Consider the following 23,666-nt stretch of genomic DNA (forward strand, 5'->3'; position numbering starts at 1 on the left):
GTAAGCGTCTTTTAATTTCATGGCTGTAATCACCATCTGCTGTGATTTTGGAGCCCAGAAAAGTAAAGTCAGCCACTGTGTTCAGTTTCCCCATCTATTTGCCATGAAGTGATGGGACTGGATGCCATGATCCTAGTTTTCTGAATGTTGAGCTTTAAGCCAACTTTTTCACTCTCCTCTTTCACTTTCATCAAGAGGCTCTTTAGTTCTTCACTTTCTGCCGTAAGGGTGGTGTCATCCGCATATCTGAGGTTATTGGTATTTCTCCCGGCAATCTTAATTCCAGCTTGTGCTTCCTCCAGCCCATGATGTACTCTGTATATAAGTTAAATAAGCAGGGTGACAATATACAGCCTTGACATACTCTGTTTCCTATTTGGAAACATACTCCTGTTCCTATTTGGAACCAGTCTGTTGTTCCATGTCCAGTTCTAACTGTTGCTTCCTGACCTGCATACAGGTTTCTCAAGTGGCAGGTCAGGTGATCTGGTATTCCCATCTCTTTCAGAATTTTCCACAGTTTACTGTGATCCACACAGTCAAAGGCTTTGGCATAGTCAATAAAGCAGAAATAGATGTTTTTCTGAAACTCTCTTGCTTTTTCAATGATCCAGTGGATGTTGGCAATTTGATCTCTGGTTCCTCTGCCTTTTCTAAAACCAGTTTGAACATCTGGATGTTCACGGTTCACGTATTGCTGAAGTCTGGCTTGGAGAATTTTAAGCATTACTAGCGTGTGAGATGAGTGCAATTATGCGGTAGTTTGAGCATTCTTTGGCATTGCCTTTCTTTGGGATTGGAATGAAAACTGACCTTTTCCAGTCCTGTGGCCACTGCCCACAGTATGTAAGTACCCAAGTAAGACGGTAGGCACTGAGAGAGGGGATCAGAGGGAAGACAGACTGAAACCACAATCACAACTAGCCAGTCTGATCACAGGACCACAGCCTTGTCTAACTCAGTGAAACTAAGCCATGCCATGTGGGGCCACCCAAGACGACGGGTCATGGTGGAGAGGTCTGACAGAATGTGGTCCACTGGAGAAGGGAATGGCAAACCAGTTCAGTATTCTTGCCTTGAGAACCCCGTGAACAGCATGAAAAGACATGGCTCTCCAGCCCGCAGTTTTTCCCCTCCTGTGCCCACAATCTGGCGGGCTCGATCCCACCACCCTGCCTGACTCAGCCAGCTCTAAGTGAAGAGTCGGGTAAGCTCAGGATGTAAAGAGAGGACAGCTCTGCAACACACCCGCATCTCCTCTGATGAGGCCAGGGCGAGTATATGGCCCAGTAGTCTGTGGAGAGGTTAGAATCACACGTTTTGAAATTTCATAATTCATAATCTCTTGCTGAAAAATCCAAGGAATTGTCTAGAAATTTTTTTACACTAAATACTGCTCTAAACATTACCCATGACATATATTAAATGCATTATATGTTATATACTTTTATTTAAATTATAACTTAGACTTACTGTAGTTTTGTAAATTATAATGCTTTTTATAATTGTATTTATGTAATATGGACTTCCCTGGTGGCTCAGTGGTAAAGAATCTGCCTGCCAAGCAAGAGATGCAGGTTCGATCCCTGGAGATGGAAATGGCAACCCACTCCAGTTTTCTTGCTGAAATAATCCTATGGACAGAGGAGCCTGGTGGGCTGCAGTTCATGGGGTTGCAAAAAAGTTGGACACAACTTAGCAACTAAATAACAATCTTTGTAATATATATGTATAAACATAACTCATAATTTAAATTATTAGTTAAATGAGTTCTAATTTCAAGAGTAATGTTTCTACTATATAAGTGGTTTTTGGTCCCCCCATCCCCGAGAAGACCTCACAAATAAAATACAAATCACTGACAATCGTACTATTGAAAGATAGTAGGATTTAACATTTTGCTATGCTTTTCAAGTTGATTTTTTTCTTAAGCACATATATATTTTTAATTGACCTTATATTAACAACTTATGAAGCTTGCTATGGTCTTAATGATATAATCATAAACATCTCCCCTAAAACATGGTTTATAATGGCTAATATTTTATAACATGCATATGCCATAATTTATTTTACTAATCTTCTACCAAAAATTCCATTTACATCTATCACATGTGTATTTTATTTTTAAAATCATAAAGAATTCTTCATGGAACATGCTTGCCGTGTAGCCCTCTGCACATTTTTCATTTTTTTATTTGCTTCAATGGCTTGTAGAAATAGAATTGCGTCATTAAAAGTTTTCTCCAGAGAAGTTCTGCTAATTTACATTTCTTGCAGTGCCTGGGGCCTGTCATTGCCAATAACATTATCTTAAAAGTTTACAAATTAATCACCTCTTGTTGTCTATGTTTGTTGTGTGTGCTTGTTACTGCAATTTTGCCAAAGGACTTTTCAGTGTTCTGTCCTAACACACTTTATTTGGGAAACTTCAGGTTGCCTTTAAGAAGAAACAAATGACTGAGCAGTAGTCCCCCACAAGAGCACATATTTCAGAGCCGTACTTCTGGGTTTCTCCCTCATGTCACCTCCAGCTCGCAAATGCAAATCCCGAACTCCTTATCGTTGGTGGAGAAGCCGGCACTGACCTTCCTTGACTGTTAGTTCTGCCTTCACTGTGCTCCAGACACCCCTCACCTCACCTCCCCTTCCGCTCCACACCCCTCACAAAACATCCCAGAGAAGGGATACCAGCCTTCTTCCCTGGCTTGTCACCTTTGCTGAAACGCCCACCATCTGTCAGCCACTCTCTTGAGCTCTGGTTTAAGCCAGATGACCTGGGTATGAGACAGAGTCCTGCAGGGCCAGGAAGTGAGCACATGACACTTTCCCAACTTCACAGTCTGCCCAGAATCTCCTGCTGGGCCTCGCAAAGGTCCTGAACTCCGGGGGGGGCGGGGGGGGATAATTATTTTTTAGTTTATGTTTATAATCCAAGACTCTTTGTTTTATGATCCTTAAACAACCGGTGAACCACTTAGATGAAAGAAACTTGGTACTGTTTTAATCAACTAAGTCACAAAGCCTTTACTTCCCTGAAGATAATGATGAAACCTGATGCCAGGTTCGACTCTGACTTTGACTCTTCCTGCACCTCTAAGTCGTGGCCACCCCACGCACTTAAATGGAGCAAATGTAATACAAATGCTCAGGGTCTGCAGTGAGCACCCCTGTGATCTATCTTTCATGGCTGCAATAAACAGCCATGAGATTTTCCCTTCCAAAAGCTCTCGCCATGCTTAGAATAGAGCCATATGCGTGCTTAGAATAGAACCATATGGTGAGTATCAAGTGCGAGGAGTAAAGGCAGCAAAAAGAGAACTGGGATGGGACAGTGAAATCCCAGTTATTCGCGTAACTGTCACCATCTCAGTGGGGTCTGACTTCACTGAGGGGGTCCTCCCTCCCCTCCCTCCACCACATCTGATCTTCAAAACCTCCAGGTTGGTCTCAGAAATAGCCAAGTCTAGTCCCCTCCCCTGTACCAACTATGGTCCTGATTCACCCGATTGGTCATTCTTTCTCAAGTCTGTCTTCTCCACTTTGTCTTCTGCCTGACAGTGGCAATTTTTAAATGAGAGTCTGACCACGTCACTCGGTTGAAAGTCCTTCAAGGTGTCTCAGTCACGCTGGCTTTAAAATCACAACTGCTTAACATGAAGCTGTCAGATTCAGCCCACCTGTGCTTCCTTTCCTTCTGTCTGTGCTCCTGGCAGACCTACACACACACACACACACACACACACACACACACACACACCACACATACATCTGCACACATACAACCCTCCCTGGCACACCACACACACACACACACACACACATCTGCACACATACAACCCTCCCTGGCACACCACACACACACACCACACACATACATCTGCACACATACAACCCTCCCTGGCACACCACACACACACACACACACACACCACACACATACATCTGCACACATACAACCCTCCCTGGCACACCCCCAAACCTGCTAATCTCTGTTTCCCTGGCATTCAGCATCTGCTGTTTTCTATTTATTTGTTGCTACATATCTCTTTGGGGGTCTTCCCATCCCAGGGGATCTTCCCATCCCAGAGATTGAACCCAGCTCTCCCACATTGCGGGCAGATTCTTTACCATCTGAGCCACCAGGGAAGTCCAGTCTCTTTGGGAGGAGAAAGAAAATATTTAAATTTATAAACTTTTGAAGTCAGGTATACCTCATTCCTAGAGGAGGGCATGGCAACCCACTGCAGTATTCCTGCCTGGGGAACCCCATGCACAGAGGAGCCTACAGTCCTTGGGATTGCAAAGAGTCGGGCACGACTGAGTGACTGACACCTTCACACAGTTGATTTACAATGTTGTGTTCATTTCTGCTTTACAGCAAAAGTCAGTTATACATATATTTTTCATATTCTTTTCCATTATGGTTTATCACAGGATATTGAATATAGTTTCTTGTGCTTTACGGTAGAAATTTGTTGTTTGTCCATCCTATATATAATAGTTTGCATCCAGTTCATCTTTTTTAAAATAAGATTTTTAAGGAAAAATATGTATCTGGCCTTCTGAGAGAGTGGCTGTTTTTAAAATGAAGAGTAGAAAAAGGGTTTTAACATAACAGTGTGTGGAATGAGTGATACCTCCTTTTAAGTGATCAGGAACCTGTCTTACCCTTTTTATATTTTTAACAAAGACAAACAAAAATGAAAATGGAAGTAATGATTGTTGCTGCCAAATCTGCAATTGTTGGAGTTCTGCTGGGAAGATTTGTTTAGCACATCAATCAGCAGACCTGTATCCGGCTTCCTTTGGCATGAAGGGAATCAGTTCTAACATTTTTGGAATCCCCGGTTTGGAAAATCTTGGAGAACCTTTGGGTTTATTAAGGTTAAAGAAGGAATAAAGGAGTTCGTCTTTCAAAAGGAAAGACAAGCCAAACTGGATCTTACGGTTCTGTAAGTCTGATGTGGGTGTTTGATTCTTTGTTTGTTGATGGCTTAGCCCTGAGGTGTGAGAAACGGAATCACAGTCTTTTGGAAAAGGCAGCATCTTTGGGGAGGAGGGGGGAGCTATATATATATATATATATATATATATATATATATATATAATAATTAATATGTTTATATATGGAGAAAAAGGAGAGGCGCTCTTGGGTTTTATTTGCATTGAATAATTGATACATTGGCTCTTGAATGTTTCCCTGGGCACTGAGGACTCTCAGTGAAGTGTGTGAGGGTGCCACTGATGTTGCAGTCAGACAGTGGGACTGCCTGATGTTTGGGGCCTGAGCTAGATCATTCTGGGGAATCAGACTTAGAGGCTGATGCAAGGGACAGTGAGCAGTGTGTGTAAACTTGTGAGTAGTATTGAAGCAGGAAGGTCCCAGAGTCTGCCTGAAAAACCAGATATTCACAGAGTGAAACTATTAATGCCGAGAAACACTGGCTCAGGGCTCCTTGAGCTTTTTTTTTTTTTTTTTTGAGGGGGGGATTCCTTTTTCTAAAATGTATTTATTTTTAATTGAAGGATAATTGCTTTACAATACTGTGCTGACTTCTGCCATACACCAACAGGAATCAGCCATATTCCTGAGCTTTTTGTAAGGGGAGCAACTGTTTTTTCCTAAAGCCTTGAGGTGGAGGGTTTTTAGACAGGCTGCTCAGATGCACAGTGGTGGGCTCTGGTGCTGAGTCTCACGTCCCTTGAGCACGGGCCAGTAGCAGTTACTGCTCAGGGAAGTCCTCTATCTGCCCCTGGGTCAGGAATAGTCTCCTTATCTAACTTCAGGACTCACCTCCTCCAGGAAGTTTTCCTGGATGCAAATATCCTCATGCCTGTAATACATACTATATTTTCCTTCATAACCCTTATCACGGATTGTAAAGACATACGTATGCATGAGACTGCTCGTTTAATATCATTCCCTCCCATGAGTGGAGGGTCCACGGGATCCTCATGTCAGGTTTATTCTGTCAACTCAGTATGTGTTATGGACGGGTGTTTGGACAGGTGGGCAGACTGGTGAATGGTTGTTCCCTCTTCTTCTTTAATGCCCCTGCATACTCCTCACCATAAGACTTGGTTACCTTCTGTTGACTTTGCCTGTCCTGCCCAGCACACCATGAATTCTAAATGGACTTTGTACCTAGTAGGCATTTACTGTTTGTGTCTGCCTCTCTCCCTTATGGGAGTTTCCATCTGGGATACAAATATCAGTGATACAGAAATTGTTTTTTTCCAAGTATAGCGTTGGGAGAACAGTGTCCCTTTCCTTAAAGTACAATATCTCTGGAACCACCTCATTAACAAATAAGTGTGTATGTGAAAGTCACTCAGTCATGTCCGACTCTTTGTGACTCCATGGACTGTAGAGTCCATGGAATTCTCCAGGCCAGAATGCTGGAGTGGGCAGCCGTTCCCTTCTCCAGAGGATCTTCCCCACCCAGGGATCGAACCCAGGTCTCCCACTTTGCAGGCAGATTCTTTACCAGCTGAGCCACCAGGGAAGCCCTAACAACTGAGTAGATTTCTCGTTTTCTGTTTGGTTAAGCTTGGAAGGCTGCTAGCAGCTAGGAAGAGAATTCAGAAAAGGGAACTTTAAACAAATCAACCACCATAAAGGATTGCCTGTCCCCAGCGAGTTGGTGAAGTGGTGAAACGTCAGTGGAAAGACCAGCCAGAAAGGCCCCAGGGAAGAAAGCTCGGAACTCAAAGATGCAGCTTCTGGTACACAGTCGTGTAAAGTGTCAAGCCGCCAGGAGCCTTGGGGTGGCTGCTCCATACTTGGTGTTTTATAGGCTAGAAATTCATGGTGAGAGAGAAGACCGCTGAGCTCCGCCGAGAACAAACCTGTCCCGCTGGACAAGTCATGTTACAGCCAAGGCAGCAATGAGGGAAAAGCAGAAAGCCCCAAAAAGGTGAACGCACTTCACAAACACATGAAGGGAAGAGCTGTGTGTAGCATAAATGTACTCAGGGATCTCTGTGCTCGAGTGGATGTTAAAATGCACAGGGAGGGTGCGGTTTAGGCTGATCTGTCCCCAGGTCCCACCCTGGAAAGCCTATGTGGCAGATCTGAGTGGGGTCTGTTTCCAGAAGCTTCCCAGGTGATTCTGATGCTTACCCAGATTTTAAAAAGCAAACCTTTGAAAGATGGTGGCCACTGTAGAAAGCAGCCAATGTGACCACACACCTTTGTTGTTATTATTACTGTTCAGTTGCTCAGTTGTGGCCAACTCTTTATGACCCTATAGACTGCAGCACACCAGGCTTCCCTGTCCTTCACTATTGCCCAGAGTTTGCTCAAACTCATGTCCATTGAGTCAGTGATGCCATCCAACCATCTCATCCTCTGTTGCCCCCTTCTCCTCCTGCCCTCAGTCTTTCCCAGAATCAGGGTTTTTTCCAATGAGTTGGCTCCTCACATCAGGTGGCTCTTCATATTGGAACTTCAGCACCTTTATTGGCCATATAGCAATTTCCAGGCGTGCCACAGAGTGGCAGGGTTCCTAAGAATCTTCTGATTGGGGGCTGGATGCAGCCTAGGTACCGATCTGTGCCTGGCCTTGAGATAAGAGGAGCTTTTAGGCTCCCTGCTGCCTCCGTCCTTGCTGCAGTTTGAGATGCAGAGAAAGAAGCTGTGGTGGTTGTGCTGCTTGTGGGAAACTTGGAAGCACAGATCCCCAAGCCCACACTGGATCCTTTGTGAACACAGACTTGGCATGTGCATCTTGCCTCTTGCTGCCTTTGCAGACACCAGTTCCTGGGATGTAGACTGGTGTGGTTATTGCAGGAGCTGGATTGTTCCCATGACCAGCCCCAAGCAGGCAGGAACTCCTTCTGATCCATAATTCCCCCAAGTTGTATATTTTTCTCTCCACTGTCCCAAGCCTTGAACGGACCCTCTCCTTCCCCTTAGAGTCCTAGACTTCTCCAAGTAGCAGATCTCAATGCACCTAGATCTTCCTTAAGCAACACTTTAGGTTGCTTAGGCCACGTTCAAAAGGCTGCGTGAAGCTTATTGTGGTCTTTGGAATCTCCAGAGCAACATGAGACAGACAAGGCTGCAAGGATCGCTGGTCTAAGAAAATAAGATTTTAATTCAGGGGTGGTTTTTGTTTTGTTTGGTTTCCTACTTAAGGAGATGAAGTGATTATCTGAATAGGTGGGGGGAGTGGAAATAAGAATAATTGCTTGGCCTGGATGCATTACCCAGAAAACTGCTGAAGTTTGAGTTAGGCTTATTCCCGTGGCACATTTTCTGGGGCCTGTTCCAACTTGTTACCTGGCTTTGTGCTGCATTTTCATCTAAGCAATTTGCAGTTCTCAAGGAAGTAAACAGCCTAGGTGATTTGAATAGAAAAGCGAATATTGGACTTCCCCGGTGGTCTAGTGGTTAAGACTCCATGCTTCCAATTCAGGGGGTATGGGTTTGATCCCTGATAGGGAAATTCCGCACTTCTCAAGGTGCAGCCAAAAAAAAAAAAAACAAGCAAATATTGTAGTCTACAGCCTCAACCTGGCTTCCCTTGTGGCTCAGCTGGTGAAGAATCCACCTGCAATGCAGGAGACATGGGTTCAATCCCTGGGTTGGGAAGATCTCCTGGAGAAGGGAAAGGCTACCCACTCCAGTATTCTGACCTAGAGAATTCCATGGGCTGTATACGCCATGGTGTCACAAAGAGTCAGACGCGACTGAGCGACTGTCACTAGCTTTGGGGCTTCCCACTTAGCTCAGTCGGTTAAGCATCTGCCTACAATGCGGGAGACCTGGGTTCACTTCCTGGGTTCACTTCCTGGGTTGGGAAGCTCTCCTGGGGAAGGAAATGGCAACCCGCTCCAGGTTGCTTGCCTGGAGAATCCCATGGACAGAGGAGCCTGGCAGGCTACAGTTCATAGGATCGCAAGAGTCGGACATGATTTCGCTCTACCTCTCTCTCTACAGCCTCATAGCGAAGGGGTCTCCAGAGTGAAGGGCAGGGTTGGCAGGAGCTGGAGGGAGGAGCCAGATGGTCCCTTGGAGTGTGGGAAGAAGTTGTGTAGGTTTTCTCTCCTTTTAGATTGTTTTGTGTTTTAAAGTGTATGTATACTTTAGTATAGTGGCATAGAGTTATAATTTATGAACCTATGCTGAGAGCGCCTGATGGCTACACAATCTATAAAGGTTGACATCACAGCGTGGAGCCGTATGAAATACGCATTAAAGAAATCCCCTTAGTATGCAGTCCACTTTATTATTGTCTTTGGATCTGAAAAATTCCTTCAAGTTCCAGTGGAAATAAAATATGGATTTTATGGGCATGTAATAAAGTTTCTTTGCCCTAAAATTAATTTCTTTTATGAAAATAACACCGTAGGGGTCAGGAAGTGACTCTATCATTTTGGGTAGGTTGGTTCCAGTTTTTTGGGTATTCATTAAGGTATTCCAAGATGGTATTTCAGCCCTGTCCCTCATTATGAATTTTCCTCTTAGAAATATCATCTTTATTAATTTAGTTTTGTATGTCCACTGGGAGTTTAAGTCTGTGGTCTGCACATTAAAATGTAAAGTAGAACATATTAAGATTGAAGGAAAGTGGCAGTTGAGAAATGAAACTGAAATAGACAAAATAATGGCAATTACACAGGGGGAAAAACAGGATGATATGACCTATTTGTGTACCATATATCTTAGGTAATACATCTTACTTGTTTATGAGCTTTATTGAGCCTTTTAAGGTAACAGAAATCTGTGAGATGTATGTGCCTTTTGAGATTTTACATGGAGATGCTGCTGATACACAAATTCTCACTCTCTTAAGAGAAGCAGAATATCTCCACTTAGTTTCAATTCCAGTTACCGTGCTGGGTCTTTTGCAGGAAAATCGCTTTGACATAGATGAATTAGACAAATATGCATTGTATGCTAGGAAGAAAACAGACCTGACTTGAAGACTTTATGAGAAGTGGAAGATTTGGAACTGGTCTTTTTTTTTCCCCCATTTTTTCATCACATTGTACGAAACATGATAGTACAAAGCCTGGAAATAAATACAAAGCAAAATATGAGAGATCAGAAGTTCCTCTCTGGAATCCAGGGCAGAAATTTCTCAAAGAAGCAGAGCTATTTAAAATGAATAGAATTCTCCCCACCCGCCCCCTATTGTTACCATGTTTGCTTGCCTAGCTTTTTGTTTGCTGTTTGTTTGCTTGCTTTTGCTTGCCTAGCTTTTTATGTAAGTACTGATTTAGCTCCGTGAATGATGTTTGCAGAAAAAAAAAAAAAAACCATGCCTCTCCTTTCTGCTTCTTCCTCTACTCCTTGCCTTGAGATATCCTTCCTTCTACTCTTGACCATTGAGATTCTGCAGTCCTCCTTCCTTAGAGACTTTTCTAATCCCTCTAGCGTCCTGTCATCTGTGCTTTCTCTGATTGCCAATTCCATTTGTCTGTTTCTCACATTCTGGAACTTAAAAATCAGAAGACACCTCCTGATTTATAAAGGGGGAGATGTTTTCTAAAATGTGTTGGTAAAGCTGATATTCAAATTTATTTCCCCCAGAAACACAAATAATAAATATTGGTGGAATTATCTTTTAAGCTAGCTCTGGCAGATAAGTAGCCTGCCTGGTACCACAAACCCCCTGTTCAGCTCCTAGAGCAGACATCTCTAATTCTTCCCAACAGTCTTCCCACTGACACCACACACAACCTCAGAAGTTGATAATGTGGGCTCACAGGCATCCCCGTCATAGTACCAGCCAACACTGGACTGTAGCCAGCTTGACATTACCATCTACATGCTGAGTGCTGTGCTGAGTGTTTTGGGGAATACCAAGAGGTAGCAATCAGTCTTCCTCTCTCACAGTATTTGTTACACATATCCCATAATGTATTTTAGTTATTTCTATACTTTTATATTCACCAACTCTGTGTAATACATCTTTAGGAGTCGTATACTATATTGACGTGGAAGAAGAATGTCTCATTCCATCCAGGGGTTGGGGAGGGCTCAGTGGATGGGGTGATATTTGGCAGACTCCATAGGATTTTCACAGGAACACCGACAGGCATGGGTGACATCCTGGAGTGGAAAAATAACATGTACAGTGGTCCACAAATAGGAGATTTTAAAGCTTGTTCGGGGATCAGCAGTTCATCAGTTAAGTGCAGATGTTCAGCCCCTGCTTTTAGCTCCACACTAAAAAGCTGTGGCTCATTTTACAAGTTGTATTCCCATTGATGGTTTTAAAGTTGAGTGCTAGGGTTAGAGTTTTTGTTTTGGGGTTCCTCAGGCAGTGGACGTAGAGGAGGAGCTGGGCTGAAGAAAGGCAGATGGAGGCAGAGGTCTTTGCTGTAGCTCCACAGAGACATCAGCAGAGCCTGGACTAAGGGGTCATGGCCACGGCGATGGAAAGGCAGGAAGCAGTGGCTGCCCAGTGGAGGAAGGCAGCAAGGCCAGCCGGCAGACAGTAGCGCTGGGCTCTGCAAGCAAAGCTCCTTGGTTACCAACAAGAAGGGAGTTTCCTTCCCCCTCTCCTTTTTTTTTTTCCCTCTCCCTGAAAGCAGGGGGGTGGTCCTAAACAGTATTTCAAGTGAGATTTTGTTTACCTTTCAGGTTGTTGTTATTATTGTGGTTGTGCTGGGTTTTCACTGCGTTTGCAGGCTCTTCGCTGCGGTGCACAGGCTCCTTGTTGCAGCACGTGGCCTTCTCTCGTCGCAGAGCACAGACCCTAGAGCACCTGATCTCAGTAGTTAAGGCGTGCAGGCTTTCTCCAGTTGTAGCACACAAGGGCTTCTCTAGGTGAGGTGTGCGGGCTTAGTTGCTCCTTGGCATGTGGGATCTTAGTTCCCCAAGCAGGGATCGAACCCGCATCCCCTGCATTGGAAGGCAGATTCTTAACCACTGGACCACCAGGGAAGTCCTGATTTTGTTTGCCTTTGAACCTCCCAGCCTCCTGTCATCTGCTCGTCTTCCCTGGCTGGACCCTCTCTTGCCAGTTTCCTGGAGCCCTGTGCCCTCATTTCTGTTCTGAACCCCCCACTGAGGTACCCACGGTCTCCTCTGTCCCCCAGCAGGTTGCACCCTTCCAAGAAGCCTCTGCTCTTTGCTTCTCCAGGCCATTTTCACCCCTTTTCCGACCACCATCACCAACAACAGAGACCAAAACGTGAACAAAACCCTTCCCGTTTTTTGTACATCAATAAGCAAGCAATACGTGCTCGTACCCAAAATGATATCAAAAATGTTAACAGTGTAATCTGATCAAACCAGTTTGATTTGTGGCCCAGTGACACTTGCAAAGTATGTGCACTTTGAAAAGAGAATTTTTGTTACTTCAGATGAGTTTCTTATCAGAATAATTTTTAAACGAAATTCATTGAAAATGTATTTTATTCATTTATTTTTGGCTGCGCTGGGTCTGCCTTGCTATGTGCAGGCTTTCTCTGGTTTCGGCAAGTTGGGGCTACTCTCTAGTTGGGATACATGGGCTTCCCATTGTGGTGGCTTCCCTTGTTGCAGAACACAGGCTCTAGGGCACACAGGCTTCAGTACTTGCAGCTCACAAGCTTAGTTGTTCTGCAGTATGTGGAATCATCCCAGACCAGGGATCGAACATATGTCCCCTGAATTGGCAGGCAGATTCTTAACCACTGAACCACCAGGGAAGTCCTAAAACGAAATTTAAAGATAAAACCATAAAAGCCTGGATGACAAAGATGTTTTAGAAGAAATACCATGGTAGACCAGTAAGCCTCGGCTCCAGTAGCAGCTTCTTTAAAGTGCTTCTGCTTGTCAGTACTTTCCGTTCAACTCATAAAGTTGTTTCCAAAAAATTCTCCAGTTTGTTCCCAGCGACTTCAGATAGGGATGAAAGTGGGGCAGTGGGTAGGGCTAGGGTATGAATTATTCCTATAGATGAGCAGTCAGCAGTTGTAGAAACCACATCATAAATATCTGAGGCTTTGCTGGCCAAACCATTCCCATTGCAGCCATTCACCTCTGCCTTTGTGGTGCACAAGCCACAGTAGGCAATAAGCGAACTAATGGGTATGACTGTGTTCCAGTAAAACTTTACAAAAACAGGTGTGGGGTCAGATCTAGCCCCCAGGCAGCAGCTCGCCCACCCCAGCTGTGGGAGATGCTATGTGAGCTCAGGACTGCCTCTCCTGTTGCTGCTCCGCATGCGGGCTCCACAGAATCCGTCTCAGCTTGCCAGTCCCATTCTTTAAGAACTACATGCCCTTAGAAACATACCCCATAGAATCAGCATAAACTCAGTGCCACTTCTGGAGAATAAGGACCTCAGAGTACAGCTCCCATTGAACTGGAAGAGGCAGCAGAAGACCTTAGGATACTGCCTGGAACTTGGCAGCAGACCAAAATCTCACCACATTGTGCCCAACACGACCAGTTACTGTTTATCTAAAACTTGCCTAAAAGGCATGTCCAGTTAAAACAGCCTTTTTCTATGACAATAAGCCATAGGATCATGTAAGACTTCCTCTAAGATGTTTGCATAGAAAAAAAGCATTGGAGAACTCTCGTGTGTTTACTGTTAACTGCTGAATTGGATTTGACTCAGCAGTCGCATTAGGGCACTTCACTCTGATTTTCTTTCCTGCCAATCTTCCTGTTTACTTCTTAGGCTTTTCTTTTTTGATAGCTCTTCCCCATCTACTCTTTGTGTGTCTTGAGGTTTTCCTACATACACACACACAACCTCAATTTTAGCTTTGTGGAATTGAGGATAAAGTATTCTGCTGCTCCCAGAGATGTGTCCAAGGCCAGCTCCTGCTGAGGAATGACCCAAGGGTCTGCCCTCATTCGCCAGCCCACAAACCCAAAGAAGAGCTGCAGACCCCAGTATTCTCAGTAGGTCATGGGGACATGGAGAGAGTGAGAGCTCCCTGCTTTGTAGAGAATGTCTGGATCCGCCTTGCCCAATTTGAAACCGATACCAAGGAGGGACACATGCAGATTCTCCTTCTTGCATCAGCGTCTCCTGTTATTTTTTATGAACTGAGAGTCCCTGGAGGACAGTGTCCTCTCCTTGGGAAGGTGACACAGACAAACCCACCATGGGAAGGACCAATGACTGATTACATTTCTCTGCCCTTAAGGGTGATTTCTTTGCCCCACCTTTCTAAAAGGACCACGAGATCGACTTAGTTTGTATGCATAAGAGTCACTCAAGTATTCACCACCGAAGCATGTTAAGCCCGTTCACATTGTTTGGGGATGATAAATGGAAGGAAATGGGAAATGGACTCAGATAGAACAAGGACAATATTATTTCATTTGCGGAGCCAGCCTGAGCGCCTCGGTTTACATCAGCTGCTGTTTCTCCCCCAGCTGCATCTGACACTCCGTGTAGACCAGAGCGTGGGGGTGGGAGTGGGGGTGCAGCTCTATGTTCCAGTTTTACTGTTTTCCTCTTCAGTCCTGAGTTAGTCTCTTTGTTGGAAAGCAACGAGCCTAGTGAAGCGGGAGATTTGTTTTAATTTCTGCAGTCAACTCGCAGGCTCCTTGCTCCTTTTGGCTGATTTATTGTTGTTCCGATTCCTTTTTTTCTGAATGGTTATTCATTCCCAGCACTGGCCTCTCTGATGGCCATCTGGTTCTCCTTTGGTCACTCGAACATCTGCCCCAGAGATTTGGAAAATGAGCTTCCTCTGGCAGCCTAAAAATAAGCTTAGTGTGACTGAGGCATGAAAGAGAAATCACCACGATCCCCTGTCTGTAGATGCTGACCCAGGGGATGAGCCAACACAGCTTCCCAGGGATTTGGAGCTTGGGTGTCTTCTGTCACATCTGCAGATTTTTTTTTCCCCCAAGTGCTGGGGACAGTAAAAACATGGCATGAACTGGGTGCACCCAGTTCTTTCTGCAGTTTTCCCTGGAATCAGATGTACTTGCTCAATGTAAATAGTTGGAGATGAAAGCTGTACTTTGCATGCTATATTTGTAAAGCTTCAAGAGTTAGCTGAGAAAGACAAATGACACTTAGAAGTTAAGCATTGTATTAGTCACAGTGTGTTCAGGAGACCTTGTAAATGCTTTGGACAGCAGTTATAGGACATTTCTGAAGTCCTAGACTTTTACTAGGACCCAGGGGGCCTGTCTCATGGGTAGTGATGGTTCGCCCCCCACCTCCAGAAGACTAAAATTTGCCAGAAGATAAAAGTCAATCTTGATGCTGTTTCTCATCCAAAATTATTTCTAGCCACATTGTCCAGTGCCACTTTTCAGAAGATTCTACAATGAGATAAAATGTCAACATAATAATGATATTCAAATAATTAAAATACCAGTAAATTAAGACCCCTTGCAAGTCATAATCCAAAGTTGTTAAAATCTAAAATAGTTAACATCCAAACTTAAACTTACTTGACCTTTTGAGCTAAAAAACAAAGTACTTAATGACCCCCTTTGATCACTCCAATTTCTTACTTTGTTCCACCTTATAAAAATGAGTCCTTTTTTTTGCCATATGGAATGGCATATGGAATCTTTGTTCACCATCCAGGGATTGAACCCGTGCCTCCTGCATTGGAGCATGGAGTCTTAACCACTGGACCACCTGGAAATTCCCCCAAAATGAGATTCTTCATGCTGTGTGCTGAGGAGAGAGATGGTTCTGTTCAGCATGTGCAGACTGGGCTGTTTTCCACTGGAACAAATATGGCTCTGTCAGCTCCAAGAAAGTTGAATTTGTTCAACAGCATGTCTCTTGTGTACTTTACTTTTTGATGAAATGTAAATGAACAAAGAGTAAATGGACCAATTGTTGTTGTTCATTCACTAAGTCATATCCGACTCTTCATGACCCCATGGACTGCAGCACACTAGGCTTTCCAGTGCACCACCAACCCCCAGAGCTTGCTCAAACTCATGTCCATCGAGTCGGTGATGCCATCCGACTGTCTCATCCTCTATCGTCCCCTACTCCTGCCTTCAATCTTTCCCAGCATCAGGGTCTTTTCCATTGAGTCAGTTCTTCACATCAGGTGGCCAAAGTATTGGAGCTTTAGCATCAGTCCTTCCAATGAATATTCAGGGTTGATTTCCTTGAGGATAGACTGGTTTGCTCTCCTTGCAGTCCAAGGGACTCACAAGAGTCTTCTCCAGCACCACAGTTCAAAAGCATCAATTCTTTGGCACTCAGCTTTCTTTATGGTCTAACTCTCATGTCCATACATGACTACTGGAAAAACCATAGCTTTGACTAGATGGACCTTTGTCGGCAAAGTAATGTCTCTGCTTTTTAATATGCTGTCTAGGTTGATCACAGCTTTTCTTCCAAGGAGCAATTGTCTTTTAATTTCATGGCTGCAGTCACAATCTGCAGTGATTTTGGAGCCCAAGAAAATAAAGTCTGTCATGGTTTTCATTGTTCCCCCATCTATTTGCCATGAAGTGGTGGGACCGCATGCCATGATCTTAGTTTTTTGAATGTTGAGTTTGAAGCCAACTTTTTCACTCTCCTCTTTCACTTTCATCAAGAGGCTCTTTAGTTCTTCTTCACTTTCTGCTATAAGGGTGGTGTCATCTGCATATCTCAGGTTATCGATATTTCTCCCGGCAATCTTGATCCCAGTTTGTGCTTCATTCAGCCTGGCATTTCACATCATGTACTCTGTATATGAGTTAAATAAGCAGGGCGACAACACACAGCCTTGCTGTACTCCTTTCCTGTACTTCCGTGACCGGTTCTGACTTGCATGCAGATTGCTCAGGAGGCAGGTAGTCTGCTCACAAGCCACAGGGAAATGGGAGAGACCACGGAGAACTGTCTCCCAGGACTATAGCACAGACTCAGTGATAGCAAGTTCAATATTCTTGGCTTTTCTTAAAAAGATGCCAGTCAGTCTATAGCAGCTGTTTGGAGTCTATGACCATGAACTTAAATCCACAGGCAGGAATCTACCTCTCAATCTGAGTGGGGAAAAATCAACCTAGTCCTATTGAAAGTGCCTTTCTCTTATATTCCAAAGCTTCTTGATCTGCATTTAGACCTTAAGATGAACGCGTAGGTCTCCCAGTGCATTGGGTGTGTGAACTGGGTCTCTGGCAGAGCTCCCAGTTCTCAGGAGCCAGTATTTTCAGTCCTGGGCTCCCTCTTCCATCTCCACTGCCTCTTGGCATCAAAGTGCTTAGCCTGCAGGAGGTGTGTCTCTCCTCTCCAACTTACTCAGCTGGGAAAACTCCCTCTGCAGATGCATGAACCAGCCCTGCTATCAGCAGTCCTGAGGCTTCTGTCCTCATGAGCTGGTAAAGGCTAATACCTCTGCCACCTGCTTCTTGAGATCTGTGTTTCCTCAGGTTTTGAATATTCCAGGGATCGAGCAACACTGCCTTCTACTCTGTTTGGGGGCCAGGCAGTAATTGGATTTGCCTCCAGTGGTTCACATTCCCTTCCTTTGGAAAGACTCACTTAAGTTTCTGTTTAACCTTTCTTCTTTCTATCAAAGATTCCTTTCTTCTTTCATGGCCCTGCTTGCTGAATCTGTGTGCCTTTTTAACCTCTCCTTTGCTTTCTGACTTGGATTTTTTCTAAAATACTATTGTAGGTTCTGTCATATGCAGCCCATCATTGTGAAAGTGTTGGAATCAGTGAGGCTTCCGCTGACTAAAGTATACATTGTTCTAGTACATCCTGACCACCACCACCTCCAAGGTGGCTAATTCCACCCAGGAAATGACCAACGTCAAGTTCTGGCTTACTACCATCCTGCCCGCCTCCCCTTTGACATGCCTGTTTGCTTGGTTATTGTCCTGAGTTCATTTATTTTCCAGGCCACTGTTGTCGGGGTCAAAAAAAAAATCTTTGTCCCTGTAAAATTTACCGAGGGATTTTTTTTTTTTAACTCTTCCTGGTCTTCTTCACCCCTCACCTTTGAATCTGTCCAGACATTCTTCTGATCTGTCTTGGAATAGCTGTTCCAAGTTGTCTTGCTCAAGCGCTTCATCTGCAGGTCATAAATCACATCTCTCATTGTTTTCTGGGCCTGGAATCCCCAAAGGGAGTCGCTGCATCCTGTTCTCTGTGGTGTTGCCTCCCTCCCTTGGTTGGGTTTCCTTAGGTCCCAGACACCCTCTCTACACTAGGAAGTACCAGTGTCTGTCACTCTTGTGATGCCCACTTGCAGACTAGCAGTCAGGAGCTGCACGTCTCTTTTCCTTATTCATCTGCTGCCTTTGACTTCGCCATCTCCTCTCCCTTCTCTCTGTCCCGTCTGTCACTAAGATCTCTTCCTTTAGTTAATCGTTATGTACTCTCTATTCTCTCTTCCACTGCTCCTATTCTGATTATAAGACCAGAGTGTGTTTTCAAATCCTCCATGGTATCCTTTGCAAACCTGATTTTTTTAAAACTAAGTGCTCCAGGCACATGCCTTTAAAACTGCCTTCTCAACTGTTAGGTTTGCAGTCACTTTATGGAAATTTTCTTTCATCTTGAGATGAATAAGGTGGCATGTTCTCTTTCGGTGCTCATTTGTTTTGTTTTATTCATTAATTAAATCTGCTACCCTTCTTTTATTTTCTTTTTTCACTTTTTGGTCATACCATGTAGCCTGTGGGTCTTAGTTCCCTTACCAGGGATCAGACCCATACCCCCTGCATTGGCAGCTCAGAGTCTTAACCACTGGACCATCAGGGAAATCCCTACCTTTCTGTAGGTATGAAGTTGAAATGTGTCTCTCTGCACTCTAGTAGTATAATCTTGTGGTATGCGTGCTCAGTCGCTTCATTTGTGTCCGACTCTTTGCAATGCTATGGACCATAGCCCGCCAGGCTCCTCTGTCCATGGGATTCTCCAGGCAAGAATACTGCAGTGGGTGGCCATTTCCTTCTCCAGGGGATCTTCCCAACCCAGGGATCAAATCCTCATCTCTTATGTCTCCTGCATTGGCAGGTAGTTACCACTAACAAGTTCAGTTCAGTTCAGTTCAGTCTCTCAGTCATGTCTGACTCTTTGCGACCCCATGAATTGCAGCACTCACCTGTCAATATAATCATCAAAGCCAGAAGCATCCTGAGATCTGGTGGGGAGAAAGCTTGAGGATTGGTTTTGTTTGTTTGTTTATTTCAACTAAACTTTCACTATACCCCTATGATAGAGAGTTAGGTATTCTACTAGCCCCTCAAGCACATTCTTATTTAATCCTTGTAGTAACTCTGTAAGATAATTAATGAGGTAATTTTAACCCCTTAAAAATAAATACTATCACTGCTACTTTACAGAATCAAAGAACTGTCTCCAACATCAGTGCTTTCTTAATATGGGCATGATACATGTCACTACCTATGGTACATGTAAACTTCCTTATACTTTATAAACATTTCCTGTGCCTGTAGTTCATATGGAGAGTAGAACAGAGGTTTATACAATTGCTGATTAAAATACCTGTATTCTGAATGCTGAAGCTGAAGCTCCAGTACTTTGGCCATCTGATGTAAAGAGACGACTCATTGGAAAAGACCCTGATGCTGGGAGAGATTGGGGGCAGGAGAAGGGGAGACAGAGGATGAGATGGTTAGATATCATCACCAACTCAATGGATATGACTTTGAGCAAACTCCAGGAGATAGTGAAGGACAGGGAAGCCTGGTGAGCTGCTGCCCATGGGGTCACAAAGAGTCAGACAGGACTGAATGACTGAATAACAACAAATATTCTGAACAGAGAGCAACCTGATGATAACAACTCTCCCACATTCTTTGGGGGATGGGCTACTTGGGTGTAGCTGGGAGCCTCCCTCTGCATCTCTGGAGTAAGCCTGGGAGCTGAGAGGAATGGGGAGATTCTAGCTTAGTCCTGTGCCTCCTTTGGAAGTTGGTTCTCTTTGGACCAGGGCAGTGGTGAATTAGAGAGGCCCATATTCTATTCCACTTCCATAACCTGGGCTTTTATGAATTCTCTAAAGTTTGTCTAGACCCCTGGGACTCACCCTCAAAATCAGGGTGAGATAACACCCTTAATCTGTGTTATCACTTCCAACTCTTTGGGATGTTTCTTACACCAAAGCTTCAGCCTTGCCTTCATTTCCACTTCCAGAGCTCATCTGTCTCCTGAACCTTCGTGAATGGTCTGTGCACAAACTGAGCTGTTTGGGGGCTTTCTCTAGCTCCAGTTTCTCAGATTGGTTCTATGACCATACCTTAGCGTACTGGTTTCTAGAATTGTGTTACGGTTGTCTTCTATTCTCTTTGTCTTTGTGGGATTATATCTTTCATTTAAAAAAAAAAATCTTCATCACCATTTTAGTGTGGCTTTATGAGGGAAATCTACCATCTTTAATCAGAAGCCTGCATGCATGCAAGCTCAATTGTTTCAGTCGTGTCCGACTCTTTGGGACCCCATAGACTGTAGTCTGTCCATGGGATTCTCCAGGCAAGAATACTGGAATAGGTTGCCATTTCCTTCTCCAGTCAGAAGCCTAGTATCATTTAACTCTTACATCAAGTCCTGTTTTTCAAATGACAGCATTAGAGCTCAAAGAGGTTGACTGATGTACCTAGATTGCTGCTAACTGGTGCAACCAAGACATAAGCCCAGGCAACTGGATTCTTAAACACACTACCCTATCACCTTGCTCTTAAAACCAGGCACTAAAGATTCTTCTTCACTGAGACAGAATCTCATAGACTATAGGTGTGGGAAACCGTGCCAACAGAGAGGCTGTAACCTGGAAATTGGCAAATTATACTACATTCCATTAGTATAATGGCATTGTTATATGACACATGAGTTAGAAATGGCTGATGAATAATAGATTATATCAACTGTTTCTCTGAATCACAGGCCTTCCAGGAGAACTTTTTGCACATTTCATTTTAGAACAACTAAGATGACATCATTTCCAGAACAGTTTGATTTGTTCTGTGTGTCTGAGGGGAAAAAAAAAGAGTACAGCAAATCTTAGAGTGTGGACATTTTCAGACAATAGTCATAAGACTGGAGAGAAGCTCACTGTAGCCAAACTGCACTGTGTATGTTGCTACTTCCTAAAATAATCTGGAACTAATGGATCTAAGAAACCTATCTGTTCATTGACTTACAAGCTTCCTAAAACTATGGCAGACCAGTTTTTTGTTACTGAAAATGGTTAGAGGAAATGGTTCCATTTAAATTCAGAACATTTTTCTTACACAGTCAGGGGGTTCTGACATAAGATTTCCCTTCCCCCTTGAGCTCATCACAGTGCCCTTTGCCACCTTTGAGATATCTCTGGGTCCATCCTAATTGATTTTCACTTTTAGCTGTAGGCTTTCGGTAATTATGTAACATACCATCTTAAGTGTAAGACTTCTCTAGTACAGTCTTTTGATATTTTATAGATCATAGAAACCAAATCTCATTTCATTCTTTGGTGCATTTCAGGATTGAAAAAAAAGAAATACTGTTTCTTAAGGCTGTGGTTCCTTCTGCTAAACCACCTTCCTCAGATTCTAGAAATCAAGAAGAGTTTACAGCATGCGTGTTTGCATCATAAAGACTTCAGATTCTGCATGTTAAAAAAAAGCTCATAAAACTCTACACCACTCATTTTGTACACTCTTCCCATGTAATCTGTCCTGGAGTCCAAGTTTTGTTGTTGTTTAGTCACTAAGTTGTATCTGACTCTTTTTTGACACCATGAACTGTAACCCACCAGGCTTCTCTGTCCATGAGATTTCCCAGGCAAGAATACTAGTGTGGGTTGCCATTTCCTTCTCCAGGGGATTTTCCCAACCCAGAGATCAAACCCATGTCTCCTGCATTGGCAGGCAGATTATTTACCACAGAGTCACCAAGGAAGCCCAGATCCCAAGTATATGTTGTAAACAAAAGGGTGTTCCTTTGGAGGGGTCTCAGATCTCAGCTGTCAAATGGAGATGATAATATTTACCTTGAGACACGTTTGCTGTGAAAATTAAATGGGAAAAAAAAACTGAGGTGAGCGAATTATATGATACAGTATTGATCATTCAGAGTCCTAACTTAACGGAGAAGCATCTCCAGCTGGAGGCGGGAAGTACCCTGGTAGTACACGAAGCTGGAAATCCGGAGAGTAAGTGACTGTGCAGCCCTGTCTGTAAGGAGCTGGGACGCCTCGAGCAGGCTGCTTTCCTTCTGGGAGTGCATCTGTCGTCTCCAGAGTGTCTCTGACTGTGTGCACGCCTGGGGCTGTGCCAGAAAACTGGAGGGGAGGATGGAAGGAGGAAACCCCGTGGGTCTCGGAACTGTAGGCTGGGATTGCTTTCCTCTCGGCGTGAGCCCCTCCGTCAGCCTTTCTGCTGGTCTGACTCTTGACTGCTGTGTCATAAGCCACCCGTGTAATGGGCACCAGAGGTGATGCCCAGCAAACTGTGGAGTACCTATCGCTGGGAGCCTAGGTCACGTGGTATAACCAGAATGAACCAGGAATTTTACTCTCTCTCGAGTAATTGCTGTTAACAGTCTGCAGACAGATTGTTTACATAAAGTTCTTAGGCCGGGCAAAGGAGAGGCCCTGAGGCTTCTCTCTGGATTATTCCTATTTGCATGTCTCCTCTCCCCAACCGCCGCAACCCCCCACCCCCACCCCCAGACCCTGGCATGTCTCCACAAGGCTTCTTCTGCACTGTGTGGGAATTAATGTCCCAATTTGGTGTTAGGAAAGGTGTCCCTCTAGAGAATCTCTAAACTCGCCCTCAGGACTCCATTCCTGCCTTGACTTCATAATTTAAACCTGGAGACCTGCCAGTCTCTGACACTGTAGTAGGAATTCACCAAATTTATCTTTGTTTTATGTATCAAGATTAATTTCTTTTCCCAAAGCCTCTTCCTCAATTTGCATACATCTCCTCATTTCTCAGAACCTTTCTTTTCTCCTTTCTAATCCCAAAAGATACTTGAACTTGTGGGGGAGGAGGGAATCGTCCAAATTTTTAATATAACAGGTTAGATTTAGATATAAACAGTTGCCTTATAAAATGGGGATTACCTGGGAGATTACTCTTACTGCTTACTTTATATATTTTCATAAACTGAATTTTATATACTCTGTATGTTTTTTATTACCTGTTAAAATTCAGGTTGTTTTTTTTTTAACATTATAATTACATGGCTTTCCAATGACTGCTGAGTGGTAAAGGATATCATCTATTTCTTTTTAAAATACATAGTGTAAATCTTATCTCTTTTAATTAATTTGACTTTTTTCCTCCAGAACCTCAAAGGAAAGTACAATTTCAAATGACAAGGCTCATTTGTTTGGTGTGTCTCCTAAGTTTTGTACATGTAAATCTACCCTCCAGATGTTTTTGTAAACACTCTCAACTCTCCTTTTCCGTCTCTAATAAGCATAGCATTTCATAGCTTGTTGGGCTTTTCTCAGATGGATGGCTAAGGGGTCTTGGTGTCATCCTTTCTTTTTCACCTCTGGGTGTCTGGTAATGTGGATTTACAGTTTACAGACGTGGGCTGATTATGAAGAGACTTCTGTGTATCTTAAGTGCTGCTTGATTCTGGAAGGTAATCAGTACTAAGGAGTGTTTAAAAAAAAACTCAACTGAGTAAATTTGAAGATCTAATTGGCTTTATTCAGCAATTCTTTTATCAGGCAGCATCCTGTCTAGAAAGTAGAAAGAACCTCTGTACGAAATGGAAGGTTTTATAGACAGAAAAGCAGGTCCTTTAGGTATGAAGTCTTGG

General features: G+C 43.8%; 1 protein-coding gene across 6 annotated transcripts in view; it reads left to right on the plus strand.

Moving 5' to 3' along the window:
• PDZD2 (PDZ domain containing 2) overlaps positions 1-23,666 on the plus strand; it is a 395,186-nt gene that overhangs the window by 315,681 nt on the left and 55,839 nt on the right. The gene's annotated exons all lie outside the window — the stretch shown is intronic.

Source organism: Odocoileus virginianus, chromosome 14 (genome assembly GCF_023699985.2).
Source record: "Odocoileus virginianus isolate 20LAN1187 ecotype Illinois chromosome 14, Ovbor_1.2, whole genome shotgun sequence".
Lineage (NCBI taxonomy): Eukaryota > Metazoa > Chordata > Mammalia > Artiodactyla > Cervidae > Odocoileus > Odocoileus virginianus.